This window comes from Callospermophilus lateralis, chromosome 4 (assembly GCF_048772815.1).
Source record: "Callospermophilus lateralis isolate mCalLat2 chromosome 4, mCalLat2.hap1, whole genome shotgun sequence".
NCBI lineage: Eukaryota > Metazoa > Chordata > Mammalia > Rodentia > Sciuridae > Callospermophilus > Callospermophilus lateralis.
This window is the reverse complement of record NC_135308.1, coordinates 143064573-143086638: the sequence shown is the minus strand read 5'-3', so window position 1 is coordinate 143086638 and position 22066 is coordinate 143064573. Positions and strand designations below refer to the sequence as shown.

General features: G+C 35.1%; 1 protein-coding gene across 3 annotated transcripts in view; it reads right to left on the bottom strand.

Moving 5' to 3' along the window:
• Positions 1–22066, bottom strand: part of Vezt (vezatin, adherens junctions transmembrane protein) — a 70666-nt gene that overhangs the window by 47852 nt on the left and 748 nt on the right. The window lies entirely within an intron of this gene.

The window sequence follows — 22066 nt, the reverse complement described above, 5'->3', positions numbered from 1 at the left end:
AAATGGAGCACAATTTTTCATTTCTCTGGTTGTACACGAAGTAGGGTCCCACCATTCATGCAATCATTCATGTACCTAGGGTAAAGACGTCTGTCTCATTCCACCATCTTTCCTACCCTCGTGCTCCCTCTGTGGTAAAACATCCCTCAGTTCAATCCCCACCACCAAAACAGAGACTGAGAGAGAAACTATTAAAATACTTCTTCCTTTCCAACTAATTTCTGTTTAAATTGGTTTTCTTTACGTACTTCACTCAGTAAACTACAAAACATAAAACCATATGTTGCATTACATTGAATGCATGAACAGTGTGTTAGCTTTCTATTGCTATGACAAAATACCTGAGACAATCAACTTATAAGGAGGAAAAGTTTATTTTGAAATGGCTCATGGTTTGAAAGATTTCAGTTCACGGTCATCTATCTGGCTCCCCTGCAATGGGTCTGTGGTTAGATAGAACATCATGGTGTGAGGTGCATGATATAGGAAAGTTGCTCACCTCATGCCAGCCAGAGCAAAGAGAGGGAAAGAGGGCAAGGACCCAATGTCCCCCTCAAGAATACACCCATAAAGACCAAATTTCCTTTTAGTACATCCCACCTCTTAACTATTCTATCACTTCCAAATAGTGCCACAGGAGCTACATTCACATTTTATTTAAGACATGGTCTTGTTGAGCTGCTGAGGGTCTTAGTAAGATGCTTAGGTTGGCCTTGAACTTTGTGATTCTCCTACATCAGTTTCCTGAGTCACTGGGATTATAGATACCAGTCACTGCATTTATTTTTGATAATATCAACAAAGAATAGCTATGCCAAAACTTGATGCATCATTGTTCCAAAAAGGTTAACTTTCTCTTTATTTCTCTCTTTCTTTTTCTTTCAATGTGCTGGGGTATTGAACCCAACTATAAGCGCATACTCTACCTCTGAGTTATATCACCCTCAGCCCTTGAAAAGGTTAATCTTAATATAGAAAATGAAATTTACCAATGCGTCTTTGTACTGTGTGTATGTATGAGAGAATGAGAGTGAATAATGTCTTAGTACTAAAACTTGATCACCCATTCTGGGCCTGGTGGTACATGCCTATAATTCCAGGTACTTGGGAGGCTGAGGCAAGAGTATCATAAGTTAGAGGCCAGTCTGGAGAAGTTAATGAGACATCTCAAAATAAAAAGGGCTGGGGCTGGGGATATAGCTCAATGGCAGAGCACTTGCCTAGCACACATGAGGCCCTGGGTTCTTTTTTTTTTTTTTTTTTTAAGAGAGAGAGAGAGAGAGAATTTTTAATATTTATTTTTTAGTTTTCGGCGGACACAACATCTTTGTTTGTATGTGGTGCTGAGGATCAAACCCGGGCCGCACGCATGCCAGGCGAGCATGCTACCGCTTGAGCCACATCCCCAGCCCAAGGCCCTGGGTTCAATCCCTAGTACCACCAAACAGATAAACAAAACTAAGACTAACAACAAAATGCTTGATTACTCAATATAAAATAATTTATTTTGATTGCTTTCTTTTATAGCAAAATGAGATTCCCTATTGCAACTGTACTAACTACTTTGAGTTTGGGGTCCACTGGTTTTAAAAATTAATAAATACACAGAAATATCTATTATTCTCATAGTGTTATTATAAGTTAATAGTGACTTTAGAAAGGGACTTTTTTGTGAGAGGGTAAGGGAGAGTAGGTGAGGCTAGGTAATTTTTCCTGTTATAAATTTTTCCTTGGTTCAATCACAGTAGAACCACAGATGTTTTAGTTACGCTGTTTTCTGAAGAGAAATCATTAGCATTGGACTCAAACTATAATTCTGAAGTATCAGAGAAATGTTCCTGCAGCCAAAAGAAATACGAGAAACCTCAGGCATGGCATGTGGGAGCTCCTCCTCAGGAAATCCTTGTGGTTCACTATTCCTGTAAATTCTAGCTGACAGAAAACACACATCAGCACAAGAAAGAATTTTGCTAAATGAAAAATAGCCAAGAATCTTTGGTTGTACTGATTGTTCTGGTGGCTGAAACATATTTTTGCAAGAAAAATAAACAAAAATAGACAAGAAACCCCCAAAGTTTTGCTGTACAAGTACTTCAAGAAAATGACTCATCCAAGTTCCGTATTAATGGTACCACATACTATCCCTACACACAACCCCTGCTCTACTGTCCAACCTAAAGATATCAGACCCCACACTAATGGATATATAAAGTCTGAATCACGCATTTCACACAGTGTTTGTTTTCTGTGTGATCCATGGTACATTCTGTAGAAGTGTATCATTATTGTTGGTTTACACTTTAGCGTAAAGATTATTTCAGAAATGGATGCGAAGGATGAAATGCTCTTATTATTAGCTTAACTCTTCTAAAATGCTTTAAATACAACAGAACAAGTTGTAATCTTTCGAGTCTGAGGCCAGAGAGGAACTGGGTAATTAGATCTGTAGATTTTCTGTATTCTGGATTTGCCTGATTGTGTGAGATAAGATGGCATTTGATTTAGCACAAAGTTCTATATAATAGTTGGGGAAAAGGAAAAGGTACAATGGTCTAGTAAAATATTAAAGCTGCTGCAGTGGATGTTGGATGATGGGTACATGGAGCTTTCATTGTATTCTTCTCTGTTTAAATATATATAATTATTTCTAAATTTTTAAAGATGGACACAATATCTTTATTTATTTTACTTATTTTTCATGTCGTGCTGAGGATTGAACCCAGTGCCTCATGTAATCCACTACAGAGCTATAACCCCAGCCCTAAATATATAATTTTAATGTCCACAATGAATGTTCTTTTAAAATCATATTACAGGTTTTCCTAGATTTAGACAGAAAGGGTTAAAGAAGCTAGTATGGAAGAAAAATGCAAAATTGACACACACACACAAAAATTCAACTTATCTTAATTTGGGAAAAAGGTCAATTTACTAGATTTTAAAATACAAATGTTAACTATTTTCCTTATAATAGTAGTGATACTTTTGATTTCTACTCAAAGGGAATATGCCACAAAGGAATACAAAAATAATGAAGCAATGTCTTTAAATGAATTTGTGAGTTAATCACACAGGCATCAACCTGTGTAACATGCACACATGATATTTTATGCATTCATTTAAAATACTCTGATAATGCAAGGCAAGTATGTGGTCTTACAGACTTCCTATGACAATGTCCAGGCTCTTATTTTAAGAGAATAATGGATTCAAAAAAAGCAAAACTCAGAATAGAAAGTCAATTATTTTTCCATGGTTTGTAACCCAAAAATCCAACAGAATTTCTTAGAATGAAATGAATTACTTGCAAATCAAATGCACCAGAGGTGCTGGGGATGTAGCTCAGTGGTAGAGCACTTGATTAGATGTGCAAGGCCCTGAGGTTTGATCCCTGGCACAGAAAAAAAAAAATGCATTTCAGAGTTTACGCTGAAATTTTAATAAGCCACTAATACTATATAAAGACAAATAACTGCACTACTTGGTTATACTTAAATAACTTTTATGATAATCAATATGAACCTTTAAATAGGCTCAGAAATATTATCACAATATTAAAAATATATGAAGAAAAATTTTCTATAGAATCTTATGTATACTTTAATAAGGATTTAAATTTTAAATCCTATAAGAATTCTAGCTGAGCCAGACTACTGGAAGATTTTTTTCTACATGAACTTGCTGTTCATTTAACTGAACTTCAGTTTTCATATCTGGGGTGTCAACATAAAAAAGAAATGCATGTCTGACTAACAGGGACACAGATATTAACTAGGAAGGTCAGGCATTTAAATAAACCTAGCCTCTTCTACAAAAGTCTCCATGTTGACTAGTTTTCTTTGGCTATAGACACTATCAGTTTTAGTAGAGTCAGCCCTCTAGTCCTTGGGTTTCACATCTGAGGATTTAACTAACCACGGATAGAAAACTCCTCCATCTGTAGAACATGTACTAATTTTTTTGCCTTTTCATTATTCCCTAAACAATACAGCATAACAACAATTCACATAGTATTTTATTAGGTATTATAAGTAATCTAGAGATGGTTTAAAGTACACAAGAGGATGTGTGGGGTTACTATACCATGTTCTATATGGGATGTGGCATTTGCTAATTTGGATATCCTGGCGAGGAGGGGCAGGAACAAATTCCCTGTGATTGTGTTGTGGGCCTATAATCCAGCCCTTCTATTGGACAAACAGCCAGTGCTGGCTACTAAGATAACAGTCACTGTGTCACAATGCTTTTTTCTGTTTTCCTTCTCTGTTACTTCCTCTGTCCTGGTTTGAACCCTTGATGCTCTCTTTTCACACTAACCCTGATGCACACTTTAGACTCTTTCGGTCCCTTGTTCAGAACAGCTGATCTCAGAGCCATTTTTAAAAAGCAACAACTAGGGCCAAATTTTCTCTGGTTCCTCACAAACTATCTGTTCATTTTATAGATACCAATGACTGAGAGCTAAGAGCATTATAGTGGACAAAGCATCTAGAAGTCAGACAATGGCTGTTCATTCATTTGTCAGTAACCAAATATTTATTGAGCACCTACTGTGTGTAAGGTACTAGAGTGGCTTTAGTAGTTTTTTGACTTTAACTTCTTGCTAGAATATATAAGAAACTGTTAACTTATTTTACCTGTAAAAGGAAACAAAGCTTAATTGCTCAAACTCACTTTTTTATTGCTTTTCTATTTTTAAATTTAAAAATTTAAATAATACAAAAAGATTTTAAAATGGCATAAAATGAGGATTAAGCTTATTTATCCAACCCTTAACCCTTGGTCTCTCTCAAAAGATAATAAACATTCTTTATATTGTGAATCCTTTCCCCAAAGTTTAGTGTCCATTTATGTATATATGAATAGTCTTTCTTTATGCAGTATTGGGGATTGAATCAGGGCACTTGATCACTGAGCTACATCCCTAGCCCTTTTATTTTGAGATAGGATCTCACTAAATTGCTGAGGCTAGCCTCAAACTTGCCATCCTCCTGCCTCAGGTTCCCTAGCACCTGGGATTACAGACATGTGCCATTGAACCTGGTACCTTCAATATAAGTGGAAATATATTTTATACTCTTCTCTGTACCTGGCTTTCTTCACTTACTACATCTTAAAGATCTTTCCATAGTAGGCCTTATATTCTACCTTATTCCTTTGTAGTGTCCTTATAGCATTTCAAGTCTAATAATGTGCCATTATTTACTTATTCTGTCTCCTATTGTTGGATAAACTAGACCAGGAGATAAATGGAAATGGAGAAAATTTTAATAAATGTCTAGGTATTAAAATAAAAATGATTTGATTACTGACTAAAAACAGATGGCAATGGAGGGAACAAGATGACTCCTACCTTTCCAGTTTGAATAATCAAGTGATGCTATTTACTGAAACATAAAACAATAGCAAAGCAACAAGTCAGAGAAGGAAAACAACAAGTCTGAAATAGTCAAAGGTGAATGCCATTGACCTAAAATATCTTGAGATCAGGAGAGTGGCCTACTGAATGTACAGATTCAAGTTTTTAGCATATAAATACGGTGGGAAGTTCATATGGCAAACATATGTAAATGAACTAGATGACATATGCAAGATGAACTACATACAACAGTATGAGAAGACAAAAAGGCTCTAAGAGAGCCCAATATATTAAAGAAAAGAGTCAAAGCTGGAAAATAATAACAGCAACACTACAAATAGTTCACATTTGTTGAGTTGCTTATATGCTGGGCACTGAATAAGCATGTTTCAGAACACTGAATTCTAAAACCAGCTTTCTAAAGAGGTATTATTATTACTCCCATTTTACAGATAAGGAAAGTTATGTCATAGGGAGGTTATAACTTGCTTGGTTACTCAACTGAACTCAGCTGGTTGGATTCTAAAGCCCAGTCTTAATATACAACTGTCTCTGAGGAAAAATCAACTTCTGTGTCTCAAATTGGTCATACATATCACCTGTTATTTTCTTTAAGATCCAAAATGCTAATCTCTGACAGATATGTTTTTTAATTAAATCGAATGTCCTCATCTCAAATTATTCTCTTTTATCAGTGGCTTTAAGTTTCATGCAAACTGTAACTATTAAGTTTCATAGAAACTAGAACTTTTTTCGGCACAGTTGAACAGTCTTATAATCCCAGCAATTTGGGAGGCTGAGGCTGGAAGATCATGAGTTTGAGGCTAGACCCAGCAAATTAGTGAGCCCTGTGGCAAAGAATAAAAAGGACCGGGGATGTGGCTCAGTGGTAAAGTGCCCCTGGGTTCAATCCCCAGTAAGAAAGAAAGAGAAAGAGAGGGAAGGAAGGAGGGAGGGAGAGAGGAAGGGAAAGAAGGAAAGGAGGAAGGAAGGAATAAATAAATAAATTTAGCTCTAAAAGAAATAGAGATATAACAAGCACTAGTATGAATAAGATCATGTAAATTAAACAAAACGAAACAAATACAGTAGGTCCCACCTGAGGGTTCTGCAAGTGAAGAGTCAAGCAACAATGGACAAAAAAAATTTTTTTGAAAAGAGAAAAACAGAACATGTACAGACTTTTATTTTTGTCATCATTCCCTAAACAATATAGATGTATACTTACTATTTATATAGCATTTCCATTGTTAGGTATTATAATACAGAGAAGATTTAAAGTACATGGGAGGATGTGTATAGGTTATATGCAAATACTATGCCATTCTATATAAGATACTTGAGCATCTTCAGATTAAGATACTTGAGGTGCCAGAGTTGTGGCTCAGCCGTAGAGTGCTTGCCTTGTACACATGAAGCACTGAGTTCGATTCCCAGCACCACATATAAATAAGCAAAATAAAATAAAGGGTCATCAACAACTAAAAAAAATATTTTAAAAAATTCTATTTATTAAAAAAAAAAAAGATACTTGAGAATCCTCAGATTGTGTTATCCACAGGAAATCGTAGAACCAATCCTCTGCAGATAATTAAAGATGAATTTATTTCAGTGCTGTTGTTTCTCACAGGCTATAGGGACCATAAGTGGTATATGGAAATGGCCCTGACCATCTCCCATAGCAGCAGCAGCTTTTACCTCAGGTGTGGTGATGTCAGTGGAGGTTCCTAATTTTATGTGATCCTGGCCAGATGTACTTTTTCCTCAAATGAGGGTGATCAGTTTAGGTTCTCCTGTTTGATTTCCTCCATACCTATTTTTCCTCAAATAACAGCAGTATCAAATATTTACTGATTACCCAGACTGGGGGCTAGGCACTAATCTAAGTATTTTTATGTACTAACTTATCTCATCTATGCAATAATAACTTTATGAGGCACAGCTAATTTTAGATAAGAGGAAACTAAGGCACTTACTTAGGGTTACAAGGTTAGTGAATGATAGAACAAGGATTTGAACCTCAGCAGCCTGATAGAGCCACTGTTGTTATCCACTGAACTGTAAATAATTTGGAGTAAACAAGTTCATTAACTTGGTCTAGTGAGGTATTGTGTGTACTTTATTTTTTTTAAAACAGAAAGTAGACTTGTAATTTAAAAACTATTTAGCTGATTAAATTAGAAAACTCAAAATAGGTCAGCATTATTCTCTTGACAATATCTACATTTACTACCAATTACTTTATTTTTGTTTCAGATGAGCTATAATTCATATGTAAGAATTCAGTAAGAGCATTTGCCCCAAGCCATACAAGGCCAGATACTGGCTGTAAAGATTCTTGGGGACTATAAAAACAATAGTAATCTATTCTTATAAATTACTTTCAAATTTATAAGAATGTAAAAAAAAGTTAACTCAATTTTTTGTTTGTTTGCTTTGGTGTGTTTTGTTTTGTTTTGTTTTGTTTTTTTTTGTACCAAGGATCAAACCCAGGGGCACTTAATCACTGAACCACATCCCAAGTTCTTTTATTTTTTAAATTTTGAGACAGGATCACACTAAGTTGCTTAGGACCTCACTAAATTGCTGAGGCAGGCTTTAAATTTGCAACCCTCCTGCCTCAGCCTCCTGAGCCACTGAAATTACAGGCATATATCCACCACGCCCTGCTGCTCAAGAAGGTTTTAAACTCTTAACTGAAAATGGAGAGAAAATTCAGCCAACATGATGCAACGGATTTCTTTATTGTACAGTTAACTTGTATAAACCAATAAGAAAAACATTTTTAAATAGTATAAATGAAGAAAGGATATAAAGAAGCAATTTAAAGAAAAAAAATACAACTGATTTAATATAAATGAAAATATGTTAAACTTCATCCTTGATTTAAGAAATGCAAATTAAAAATAAAATTCTTATCTATTAGTTGGCAACCATTAAGAAGTCTGATAATATATAACGTTGGCAAGGTATGGGAAACAGATATTTCAATCTAGTTGGAGTATAGGTGCAAAAATATAAGTATATGGGCTGGGGATGTGGCTCAAGCGGTAGCACGCTCGCCTGGCATGCGTGCGGCCCGGGTTCGATCCTCAGCACCACATACAAACAAAGATGTTATGTCCGCCGATAACTAAAATAAAAAATAAATATTAAAAAATTCTCTCTCTCTCTCTCTTTTTCTCACACTCACTCTCTCTTTAAAAAAAAATAAGTATATATATCCATCAACCTAGCAATTCCATTTCTAGGTATCTAGCCTATCAATGTAATTATAATAGTATGCCAGAACATACATACAAGAACACTAAATACTGCAACTATTTAAGAACCCCATTTATGTTTTGGAAAAAACCCCACAAAATCAAGTTATACAATATCTCTGTGTCACAGAAGGATACACATGCATTCATACACACACAGAAATATAATTGTACTGAAACTGATCTGGAAGAACACATATCAAAGTGACTACAATAGCTACTTACATGGAGAAAAGGGGAAGTGGGGGATAAAAAAAAGATAAGGGAAGGGGAAGGGAAAGCTAATGCTTTCCCTGGTATTATTTGAACTTCTTACAATAAGAATACATTCATATGTTATTTGTGTGGGAAATGGCACCCAGCAAAAAGCCTGATAAAAAAGAAGATGCCCAACTAATCATTAGTCCATCAAATGAACAGAAAAATCTCGTGCTCTTTTCCATATCAAAATTAAAGATCTACTTTAATTATTACAGATTCCTTTTTTAAAAATTTTTATTTTTTTAGTCATATATAACAGTAGAATGTATTTTGATATATAATATATACATGGAATGTACATACATCAATCATATTGTCTATTCTATTCTGCTGCCCTTCCTATCCTCCCTACTCCTCCCCTCCTCTCCCATCCTTTCTCTCTATCCAATGTAATGTGACACACTTTTTTTTTCTTTTTCTCATTACAACAACATATATGTATTCTAATTATTACAGATTCCTTTATTTAAAGTGTCAGTTCTGGGCTGGGCTTGTGGCTCAGCGGTAGAGTGCTTACCTAGCATGCCTGAGGCACTGGGTTATATTCTCAGCTCCACATAAAAATAAAATAAAGATATTGTGTCCATCTAAAACTAAAAAATAAATAAAAATAAAAAATAAAGTGTCAGTTCTATATCAAAACTAGACTCTTGGATCTGACAAAATGCTAACCATTATCAGATGTTTGGGTTCTCTAGTCTGTATTAAACACAAAAAGCAACAGGAAGACACAGGCATACTAGCTAGAAAAAGAAGGCAATATAAGGCACAAAGGATTAGTACTGAAACCTGAAATTCTGTGATGTTTGAGGAGTTACTTTGTTAATGCAGCCTTCCCACCTACATGAATCTGTGTTCCCCCTAACCAAGAAGCCTTGGTTTTCCATTCCCAAATTACAGAACTCACCAAATTATTAACAGATCACTTTAAAATTTTGTATCAACTGTATATATCTGTTTTTAAAAAACTAATATGTGTACACACACACACACACACACATGATACAAAGTAAATTATATATATTTAAGTTTCTGCCATGCCAACAGACCTCTATTTAGAATGAAACCTTTAAAGAACAACGTATCTGTACTTCAGGGATCTCACTGGAGAATATTTGCCTGGAAATCATTATTTGCTACTTTAAAAGATTTTTAAATAATCTATTATCTTTGAAAATAGCTTAAAACCATAGGTGTAAATGTGATTATCTCATATAAAATAGCAATTCTCTTTTTCTAGAAAATACTACCCAAAAGGATAAACTCTTATCAATTGCTATGGCTTCTTTATTTCTTTTCAAACACCACAAGATAAACTGATGTAGCATCACCAAATTATTTAAGGCAGCAATCTTCTAAGTTATTAATGAAAAAAGGTACTTAAAGAATTAAAATTCTGCCCAAATTAACAAAACCCAGTGGAAAATAAATTTTCCCATTACTATTAATTTTTTTGCCAATATACTACATTTCTACAGAAATCATTATATATTGGTTTTTCCTTTAATTCAGTACATAACCAGAAAGTATAATTTGAAATTAACTACTTACTGCCTGTCCCTCCCTTAATCCTTTATAATATCATAGGACAGTGCCCTGCAAATTAAAGATATTATAAAATAATAGGAAATATACTTTGGAATTTACACATTTGAATATAACTTCTAAATATTACACCAAAAGCCCCAAATGCAAACATTCATCATTCCTCAATATTAGCAAAGCAAAATCTCATTATAAAATTCAAAAAGATTATGTTAAAAGGGTCCATAAGAATTGCTCCAGCTATGCTACTCACAGACAGCATAGTTCTAATTTCTCCAAATTGAGGAAGTTAAAGCTTCTAGTATGTATTCTCTTCTTGACCCACACACCTCTTCTAGGGATGAGTCCCACACTAGGGATGAGTCCCACTTGTTTCTCCAGAAGTACAGTACAAAATGGCCACTGAATAGGAGGGCGTGCCTTTGTCATTACTAAGCATTTTCCTATCTGAAGCAGCTCTTAAAAAAAAAAAAAAAAACCTGAATATTATTTCTTCAGTGCTATTATTACTCAGCAACTGCTGAAGAAAGTAATTAGAGGAGTGGGCCTTCAAAGGATGTTAGTTAATATCAATGTATTTTAAACATTTTTTATAAACTAGTAGGATAGATAAGAATATATTCATAAATTTTCCTGGCTGCAGTCTTCTAATATTTTCACTGAAAATCATTTTACCCACTTGCTCTTGCATGAGTACTTTAAACAGCAAAAAGTTTTTAGAATAGTTTTCAAGGTCTTTGCATACAATAGTGTAAATGCTATTTAAGCATACTAGTCCATAAATCCAATAATAAAACAAAAAAATCAAACATATTCATCAAAAGGCATAGGTCAGTAATCCCAGCTACCTGAGAAGCTGAGGAAGGAGGATGACAAATTTGAGACTAGCCTGGGTAATAACAGCCAAACCCTGTCTCAAAATAAAATAGAAAGGGTTGGAGATGCAGTTCAGAGGTAAAGTGGTAAAGTGCTCACCTGGCATGTGCCATGTGTGAGGAGGCCCTGAGTTCAATCCCCAGTACTGGGGGGAAAAAAAATAATTTGTAGTTCTATAGTTCTGGGATGAGATAAAAAGGGAGACTTTTCTCTCAAAATGCTTCATAATTCTCCTACATTAGAAAGGGAGAGTCTAAAAGCAAAAGGAAAACAAAGTCAGGGCAAGGTATATATTGAAATAGAAAATCTATTTTCATAAAGATCTTAAAGAGATATGAAATTAAAGGCTGTGGGTCAATTAGCAAAATCTATCCATGTAGGTGGTTATAATTGTCAGCTACATAAATTACAATGTAGACTTTAAAATAAACAGTATCCTCAAATATGTTATTTCAAATAAAGACTAATGAACATTCTGATTTGCTGATTTTCTGTGGGAATAACAGGAAGTCACAATGGATACTGTGAATAGTAGCCCCAAACCCCAGGCAATGAAGATGAGTAGGCTGCCTCACTGTGCAGTGAGGATGCTGAGCTTGGGGCTTTTTTCTCCTAAACCCATAAGGCATGATTTGCTTCCAGGAACTTGGAGGACACTTGGTACAGAAGCAGGGAAATAAAATGGAGTCTAGGTTTCTAACCTAGAAATATACCGGAAATGAGTAAACTTTCTTCCTGTATTTCCTAATTAATGGAAGCCTCAAAGGTAGTTTCAGATTTCCTAGAATGGATTTAAGAAAAATTTCATACTAAGGATGGTCTGGTACAATTGGGAAATAAGCTCTAGGGAAACAGATCTCATTCAGAGTCTCATTACTAATTAATATAAGTCTGTCTCTTTGATTCACTGACTAGTCACTTTCCATGATTTTTTTTACAGAATGAAAATTTTTAATATAACAGCATAAAGTACCATAATAAATAATATAAGTGCTATGTGTATCACAGCTTGAGGCAAAGGGACTTACATTTTTTTAAAAATGCAATGAAAATACATAAAAGAGTTCTGGGATTGAAAAATAAAGTTCCTGGAATTTTGGCACATGTCTGTAATCCTAGCTACTTGGAAGCTGAGGCAGGAGGATCACAAGTTTGAGGCCAGTCTCAACAATTAGCAAAACCCTCTCTCAAAAAATAAAAAGAACTGGGGTTGTAGCTCAGTGGTAGAGCCCCCCAACCCCAGGTTCCATCCCCAATATTGCAAGAAAACAAACAAATTAACAAACAAACAAAAGAGGCTGGAGACTAGCTCAGTGGTAGGGCATTTGCCTAACATGCATAACTACATGCATAAGGCTCTTAGTTTCATCCCTAGGATCACATACACCAAGAAAAATCCTAAGCCAAAAAAAGGATAAAAGAGAGACATACTTATTCCTCTTTTCAAATGTTCAGATTTTAAAAAAGAAAAAAAAATTATTATCTATATCAGAGCCCTGAGGATATGTGGAGAAACCAAAACTGAAGAAACAAAACAACACAAACAAGGAAAAAGCAGACTTGTTCCCCTAGAATAATTTTTATAATTCATATTAAACATGTAATTTCTTCTGCATATCTGGTAATAAACTAGCTTTAGTTGTCACTTTCAAATCAATAGGCTTGAGATTTAATAACAACATTAATATTCTATGATACTGATAAAAGTATAAATTTTGTATACTTCTAATCTCAGCTACTATTTGGAACTAGATTATTTTAAATAATAAAGTTTTAGGATTTTATGTTTATAAACTAAAGCAGAAGATAAATTTTGAGGAAAAATAAGATGACATAATATCTTAAATTTTATATGTATAATTACTCCAGATAGCAAGCTCCATTATCAAAACTGCAAACACTGTCCACGTGTACACTCACAGACCGAAACAATTTCCTTCCATTAGTCAAATCAATAATGCAAGTAGGACTCTACAAATAACACTTTGGAAAATGCCTTAGTGTTCTTTAGAGGTATATAATAACCTTAAAAAATGCAAAGAAGCAATCACTCAAATAAAAGAGAACTTTTTTAAAACTTTGTTTTACATGTGGGAGGTTTTGTGAGTTGTTTCCTTTCATTTGATTGATTTAGTGTTATACACAAAAAAAGTGCCAAAGCTGAACATACTGCCAAAAAAGGGTTAACATACAACTCACAGAGAAGTATAAAGGATGAAGCAGAGAAAGAGATCATGCTAGAAGGGATAAAATTTATCTTTCTCAGTCAGGAACAAAGGAAGAGGGAGAATGAATTCAAACAAACACCAAAAACCTTGTCAGTAAAGAGTTCAACTATGAAAAATAAGGTTACCAAAGACAGATTTGAGGAGAATGCAAAAAGTTCCTTGAGGACAGCACTGTCTCTATAAGAAGGACTTAACAAAGAAATGGTTTAGATGCATGACAAATAATGTAAAGAGGCAGAAAAACTGTTCCTTCTGATAAAAAGGTCTTATTTCCAGGTACTTTTCTCTCCTGGAATAGTAGAGTTTTAAAAAGAATGAATGACTCGAGGGCTGGGGATGTGGCTCAAGCGGTAGCGCACTCGCCGGGCATGCGTGCAGCCCAAGTTCCATCCTCAGCACCACATACAAACAAAGATGTTGTCCGCCGAGAACTAAAAAAAGAAAAATAAATAAATATTTTAAAAAATTCTCTCTCTCTCTCTTAAAAAAAAAAATTTAAAAAAAAAGAATGAATGACTGGAAATTTCTGCTATTTATATATGCATATATGTCATGAATGTATGTAGCAGGGATTGAATCCAGGCGCATGACCACTGTGCCACATCTCCGGCCTTTTTATTTGAGACAGGGTCTCCCTAAGTTTCTTAGGGCCTTGCTAAGTTGCCAAGGTTGGCTATGAACTCGAGATCCACTTGCCTCAGCCTCCCAAGCTCCTGGGATTATGGTGTGCACCACTGTGCCTGGCTCTGCAATTAATTTATAACTAAGAAATCTGAAAGTTAAGAAAGAGCAACATCAGAACTTTAACATCTTTTAAAGGTGACTGGATAATTTTAACTTTCAAACATCTTAATTAGTAATTACAATAACAGAGTAAAACAATGATCTTGTTATTTCAGTATTTATTTTATTTCATGCTCAAAGTGAGACAAGGTGTCTGTCTATTTCCTAAACCTTTCCTGGTGTTTAGCCAGAGAGAGAGAGAGAGAGAGAGAGAGAGGGAGAGAGAGAGAGAGAGAAAGAGATAGATAGATATCCAAGAAAGGTTACACTGTCCTCAGGATAAGATGACTGTAGAAGGTTCTGATTAACATAAAGTCTTAGCCAGGCATGGTGGTGCACACCTGTAATTCCAGTGATTTGAAGTGTGAAGCAGGAACAATAACAACAACAAAAAAGTTCCAGGCCAGCTCGACAACTTGGTAAGACCCTGTCTAAAAAACAAACAACTACAACAACAAAAAATTAATAAAAAAAGGGCTGGGGATGTCACTCAGTACCCCGGGCTCAATCCTAGTATTACAAAATTATCCTAGAGAAGGAGGAGCCATACTCCAATATAACAGAATTAACCTTATAGGTATGTAGGGAATCTAGCCCTAAGATGAAGTTGGTTAAGTTCTAGGGCAAGGACTGGAAAATGGCCTGAAATCTCACTCTTCCTTTCCTCCTTCAGTCCCTCTCCTACACCATCTTTCAGGGCTCTTCTCCTTTCAGACTAGGAGGACTTATCTATGGTTTAGATATGCGGCATCCCCCAAAAGATCAAATATAAGACAATGGAAGAAAGTTTAGAAGTGAAACAATTGGGTTATGAGAACTTTAACCTAATCAGCACATTAATCCACAGATACAGATTTAATGGGCCGTAATTATAGACAGATAGGGCATGACTGGATGTGGGGGTCACTGGGGGCATGCCTTTGGGGTTTATATTTTGAACAGAGCTCTCTGTTTCTTGATTGCCCTGTTCTGAGGTGCATTCTTTCTCCATACACTTCTGCCATGATGTTCTGCCTCATCCCTGGCCCAGAGCAATGGAGTCAGCCATCAATGGACTGAAACCTCTGAAACCATAAGGGGAGCCCTCAAAAAACTTTTCTTCTTCTACATTGTTCTTCTCAGGTCTTTGGTCACAGTGACAAAAAAACTGACCAAAACAAGGACTCAATGTCAACGTCTAGAAGAAGCATAAATGATGACAAATATAAGAAAAGATGGTAAAATTTACTAACAATCAAGGAAATAGAAATTAAAACAAGACACTTCAAAGGAGTTTTGAATCATTTTTTTTTAAAGAGAGAGAGAGAGAGGGAGAGAATTTTTTTAATATTTATTTTCTTTTTAGTTTTCAGCGGACACAACATCTTTGTATGTGGTGCTGAGGATGGAACCCGGGCCGCATGCATGCCAGGGGAGCGCGCTACCGCTTGAGCCACATCCCCAGCTCCTCAAAGGAGTTTTAAAAGATGAGATGTTGCTGGAATATTTTCCAAAATTCTGCTTGATTTAAAAATTTAATTTTAACATACCATGTGACTCTGGATGTCAAGACATAAATGAGTCTGATTTCTGACTCTAATAATCATTAAAGTAACAGCGTTATCCCAAATATGCCAAAAATATCACAAATTTCTGTAGGGAGAAGTGGTTAGGCCCTGTGATAGATACAGTGGAATGGCTTGTTCAACCTCCATTACATCTTTCTTCCAGTGCACCTCTTGTATTGCAGAGGCATCATTTGACATTTCCCAAATTAGCCTGCAGCTAGAGTGCTAGATATAAATTTAGAATTAGGGTTCATCCAATTAGGTGTACCTGTGAGAGACTAGGAAGGTAGAGGGAAACAGGTCCACTTTTTGCTCCTTTGGCTTCTCTTTTTCTCTCTTCCTGCTTCATGACCAATAATAATCTTGATGGAGTTTGATCCTCTAGACTTTTCAATAATAATGTAACCATTAACTCCCTGTATTTTGAAATCTCCTTCTGTGTATAGTTGATAGATGGTTTTCTTTTCTTCACTAGGGTGTATGTCTGCCATAATATTCAGTGTCTAGAAGTAGGGCTGGTTTAATAAACTTGAAATACTCTGCAGTGGCTGAGTGGTAGGTGGCAAGGAAACATGCCCAATAAGCTCTCTGCTCTGGGAAGAGTTTAATAAAAATGACCATTATGCCTGAGAAGGAGGCACACACATGTAATCCCAGTTACTTAGGAGGATGAGGCAGGAGGATCAAAAGTTAAGGTTAACCTGGGCCATGCAGTGAAACCTTGTCTAAAAATGAAAAAAGGGTGGGAATGCAGCTCAGAGGGTACAGTCCCAGTACCACCAAAAAAAGAAAGACAAGAAAGAAAGGGAGGGAGGGTGGGAAATGACCATTTACAAAGCTGTAAGCAGCACTCAGACAAACAGTACCCAGGGATCAGCAACAGCAGGAAGTCATTATCTTCCAAAGGTCTAAAGATCAAAGGAAATAATCAGTGTTACTGATACCCTGTAAGGGCTGAAGTTACAAGGGAACAATTACCCAATAAGAGTTGTAGTTTTATGTACAAGATAATCACTACTAAGTGGTAGCCCAGTGGGGAGAGAGAATAAGAATAAAAACCCAGACCTCTACAGTGCCTCCTGATCTGCAGGTTCTTCCTACTGACTGAACCCAGATGAAATCATATGAGCAGGAGAATACAGGTGAACATAGGTAATGCAGTTCATAATTGTCAGGGTGGAATTAGGGGTCTGTGGGATGCATGCAACAATAACATCAATCCCTCACCTATATACCTGGGTGTTAAATAAGTTATGGGTCAAAGAAGAAGTTGAAATGGAAATGACAACACTTATGAGATAAACTATGTTAAAAGATACAGCCAAAGCAATATTCATGGGAAAATTTATAGCTTTATAAATTATTTTCTGCGTTTAAGTTTTTAAATCATGAACCTAGAGAAAAGCAGCAAAATAAACACACAAAAAGTGAAATAGGTGAAATGGAAAATTTAAAATTTAAAACTGCAAGCTGAATTGAGCTGATCAAACAAAACCAATAACTTGTTCTTTGAAAAGTCTGTCACTGTTACATATAATTATAATGCACCAATTAAAAAGAGAGAGGAAGAAAAAAGAAAAGTCTATCTGGCAAATCAATATTCTGGCAAAACTGCAAGATAAAAAGAGAGGGTATGAATATACATAGATAATCTCTAATTAGTGTTATAAGTAAAATTAAGAAACTACTAAGAACAGTTTATGTTTATAATTTTATAATTAAGGTTTAGAACAATTTTCTGGGAAGCCTTAATAATATGTAACATTTACTAAATACTTTCTATATGCCCAGGTATTACATAAATAATTTACTTATATTCAGTACTTAATTCTCATAACTGCTCTATGAGATAGGTACTATTAATTCTACTTTACTTTTGAGAAAACTGAAGCTTAGAGAGGTTAAGTACCTGCTCAAAGTCTTTCAGAATAAAAAATTATCAAAAAAAAATGTAATTGACCAATAACCACACACACACACACAAAAAAAAAAAAAAAAAAAAGGAAGTGATATACAATATCCATTCTCTAGCAAAGACCTAGATCCTATAAGGGCCATTTAGCTATATCCTCATGGAAGAGATAATTCTCATTTTGTAAAATCAGTACTACAGCACAAAAAGATGGGAAACTGCCTGACTCATTTGGAAGGCAAGCAATAAATGTTCATGAGATTGGATGATTCAATATTGTAAAGATGTCAAGTATTCCAAAATTAATCTATAGATTCAAAGCAATCTCAATCAAATCTCATTAAGTTTTTTTTCTTAACTGAAATTGACAGTCTTTCAAGATTTATGTGGAAATACAATAAGGCAAGAATAGTGAAAAGCAATTTGAAGAAAAAGAAAGCTGAAGGGTTTTATCCAATTAGATATTAATACCTATTATAAAGTTACAGTAATTAAAAAACATGGGAAAGGGCAAGAGATTGACCAATGGAAAAGAAGAAGGAATCCAGAACAAATCCACACATAAAAGATACCCTGACTTGTCGCAACACTACAACTCAGTGGGGAAAGAACAGTGTGTTCATTAAATGATGCCACCCAATTGGACATCCATATGGCAAAAAGAAATAAAGAAAAAAAACTCATATTCTTCACTTTATACCATACAAAAATCAGTTCCACGTGGATGGAAGATCTAAATGCAAGAGGTCAAGTAAAGCTTTTAGAGAAAATACCTTTGTGATGGGTAGGGTGGGTAAATATTTCTTTAAAAGCATTAACTATAAAAGAAAAGGTAATATAGCTCAGTTGGTTGAGTGTTTGCCTTGCATGCACAAAGCCCTGGGTTCAATCCCCAGCACCACACACACACAAAAAAAAAAAAAAGAAAGAAAAGGTAAGTTGAATTATAATAAATAAATTTAAGAACTTCTTCATTGAAAGACACTATTAACAGAGGGCAGATCTTGTATATAAAACTGAGATAAGAGATTTAAAGTATATATATCCACTAAAGGTAAAGTATGTATATCCATTAAAGGTCTTTGCACCTAGCATATATAAAGAATTTCTTCAAATCAATAACACAAAATAATAGAAAAATACAAGAAACTTGGAAGTGGCTTCACAAAAGTGGCTTTACAATTGGCAAATAAACATATTAAACATCTTAACTTTCTTTTTTTAAATAAATATTTTTAATTGTAGATGAACATAATAACTTTATTTTATTTATGTAGTGCTAAGGATTGAACCCAGTGCCTCACATGTGCTAGGCAAGTGCTCTACAACTGAGCCACAACCCCAGCCCAATATCTTAACTTTCTTATCAAGGATATACAGATTAAAGCCACAAGACGATACCAGGATATAGCCACCAGAATGGTAAAAAGACTGAAATGTACAAGTGGTGGTGAGAACTTAACCTTTCATACATTGTTGGCAGAACACTTTGGTACAAACACTTTGTAATAACATTTGACAATATGTAAGGAGAACTTATGTTTTTCCTATGACTCACTGATTCCACTTTGAAGTATATATCCAACAGAAATACATTTAATAAAGCACATACCAAAAAGTTCACAGTAGCAGTATTCATAACAGTTCAAACTGGAAACTTACCTCATGACTATCCTAAAAAAAAAAAAAAAAAAGATTAAATCCTCATATATTCACACAGAATACTATGCCCAAATAAAAATGTTGACATCATGTGGATGAACCTCACAAAGAAAGCCAGAAACCAAAAAAAGCCAGATACAAAAGAAAATGTAAAAGGAATTGGAAAGTCTGGAAGCAAACCCCCCAAAATACGCATACACAAAAGTCATCTAGGTTAGTTACTACAAGTCTGAATAGAACTTATCTTTGTGGTGGGGAGTAGTGACTGAAAGGAGAAGGGAGTTTCTAATTATCCCAGTGATGTTCTCTCTTTCTCTATCTCTCTCTCTCTCTCTCTTTGCCATATGAGGGATTGAACCCATGGCATTCTACTTCAGAGCTACATCCCCAGCCCTGATATTCTGTTTCTTCATCTGGAAGCTGCTTACATAGGTGTGTGCAATGTGTGTACATACATCAGTCTTTTGCATACTTATGATATATGCATATTTCTAATATTATAGTTATGGTTTAGATATGAGGTGTCCTCCAAAAGCTCATGTGTGAAGCAATGTAAGAAAGTTTAGGGGTGAAATAACTGGGTTATGAGAACTTTAATCTAATCAATACATTAATCTCCTGATAGACATTAACTGGATGTTAACTATAGGCAGGTAAGGTGTAGCTGGAGGAGGTGGGTCACTGGGGACCCATCTTTGGGTTTTCTATTTTGTCTGTGGTAAGAGGAGCTCTCTCTGTGCTTCCTGGTTTTCCTGTCTTGAGTTCCTTTCCTCCTCCACGCCCTTCTGCCATGATGTGCTGCACAGAGCAATGGAGTCACTGTCTATAGCTGAGACCTGTGAAACCATGAGCCCCATATAAACTTTTCCTCCTCTAAAATTGTTCTTGTCAGTTTTTTGTCTATATCAATGAAAAAAACTCACTAAAACAACACAAATTAATGTGTATTACTTAGAGTAAATAAGCAGCAATTGGAAATGTTTTTTCTACATTTTAATAAAGGTTTAATAGTATTTGAAGAACTCATGTAAATCATCCATCCATCACCCCTTCCCCCACCCCCCCCAATTGATTAGAGAGCCTTGAGCATGCTAAGCAACAAGCTAGGCAGGAGGCACTCTACCCCTGAGCCATATACCCACCCCAGTTCCTAAGTCAATTTTTGAGAAGCTAAGCTGGGTATGATGTAGCTCAAGGTAGGAGGAATGCTTACCATGTGAGAGACCCTGGGTTCAATCTCCAGCATTTGCAGAAAAAAAAAAGGTGGGTAGCATCAAGTGGACAAATGAATGAAGAGAATCACTCAAGCAAAGAAATAAAAATAGCTAATAATGTATAAATACCCAAAATGTAAATCAGAACAATGGAATGATGTTTTTGCCTATCAAGCTCCAAAGATTAAAGGAAACTAACAAGTTGTTGATAATAATTTGATAAAATTAATACTTTCTTATTCCTAAAAGAAATGTGAATTGGCATAACCTTTCTTAATAAATCTTAAAATGTTCATGTTCTTTGACCTACTAGATCCTAGAAATTATTCTAAGGAAAATCAGAATTTCAGTAAAAGATGGACTTATATCAGGGTTGACTACTATAGTATTTTGAAACAATCTATTCATAAAGGGAAACTGGTTATGATATGTTACATGATGGGATAGCATATAAACAATCATGTTTTCAAAGAGTGATGAGTAGAAAAAGATGTATGATAAATTAAGTGAAAATATATATATAAAATTCTACGTGTATATGTTTTATGTTAACAAATCTCACACACATTAACATTCATTTGAACAAAAAGTCTGTAAGAATACATAGCATATTGTCAGTAGTGGCCATCTTTGGGTGGTGGGATATGGGTCATTTAATTTTTTTGTGTGTGTTTATTTTCCACAATATAATGTTCTTTGAGCATTTATTACTATTATACTCAAAAATCAAAGAATAATGGGCTAAAAAATATGGTTACCAGTTTCCCCTGCTCTAGAAATCTAAGCAACCAGATTTCTCCCTCCTTCAACTCCCATATGCAATTGAAAAAGCCTATCCAAAGCATTATTCCATTATTTCTTCCAAAATTTGGTGAACTCCTTGCACCCAGATTCTACATTATAGTGAAATGGCCACATTTCCCACAATTTCTACATTGTGGAAACATCAAACCACTTTATACAGTGAACTGCCACACCCCAGCCCCTAAAAATGCACACCAGGTACTTCCACATCTCCCACCCTAGGCATACTCAGAGCTCTACTCCTACGATATCTTTTCTCCCTTCCATCTTCCTAATTCGATTCATAATTCAAGATTCATCTTGGATCTCGTTTACCGGGTACATTTTTTGGAGGCTGCAAGAAGAGACAGCCGTTTCCAAATTAATCTTCCAATGACAGTTGAACATGTCAACATTTAACATTCCGCAGTTAGTGCCTCATTATCTTGTTGTATGGCATGGGTCATTCTCCTTTTCTTAAAATCTAGGATGAGCTAAAGTACGCATATGCAATACATATAAACAGCGATGTGAATTTTTACCTGACAGAAAAATGGTATCAAAAACACTAGCCTGATTTTTTTTTTTTTTTTTTTTTTTTTTTTTTTTTTGCATTCAAGATGGCAGAGAGCG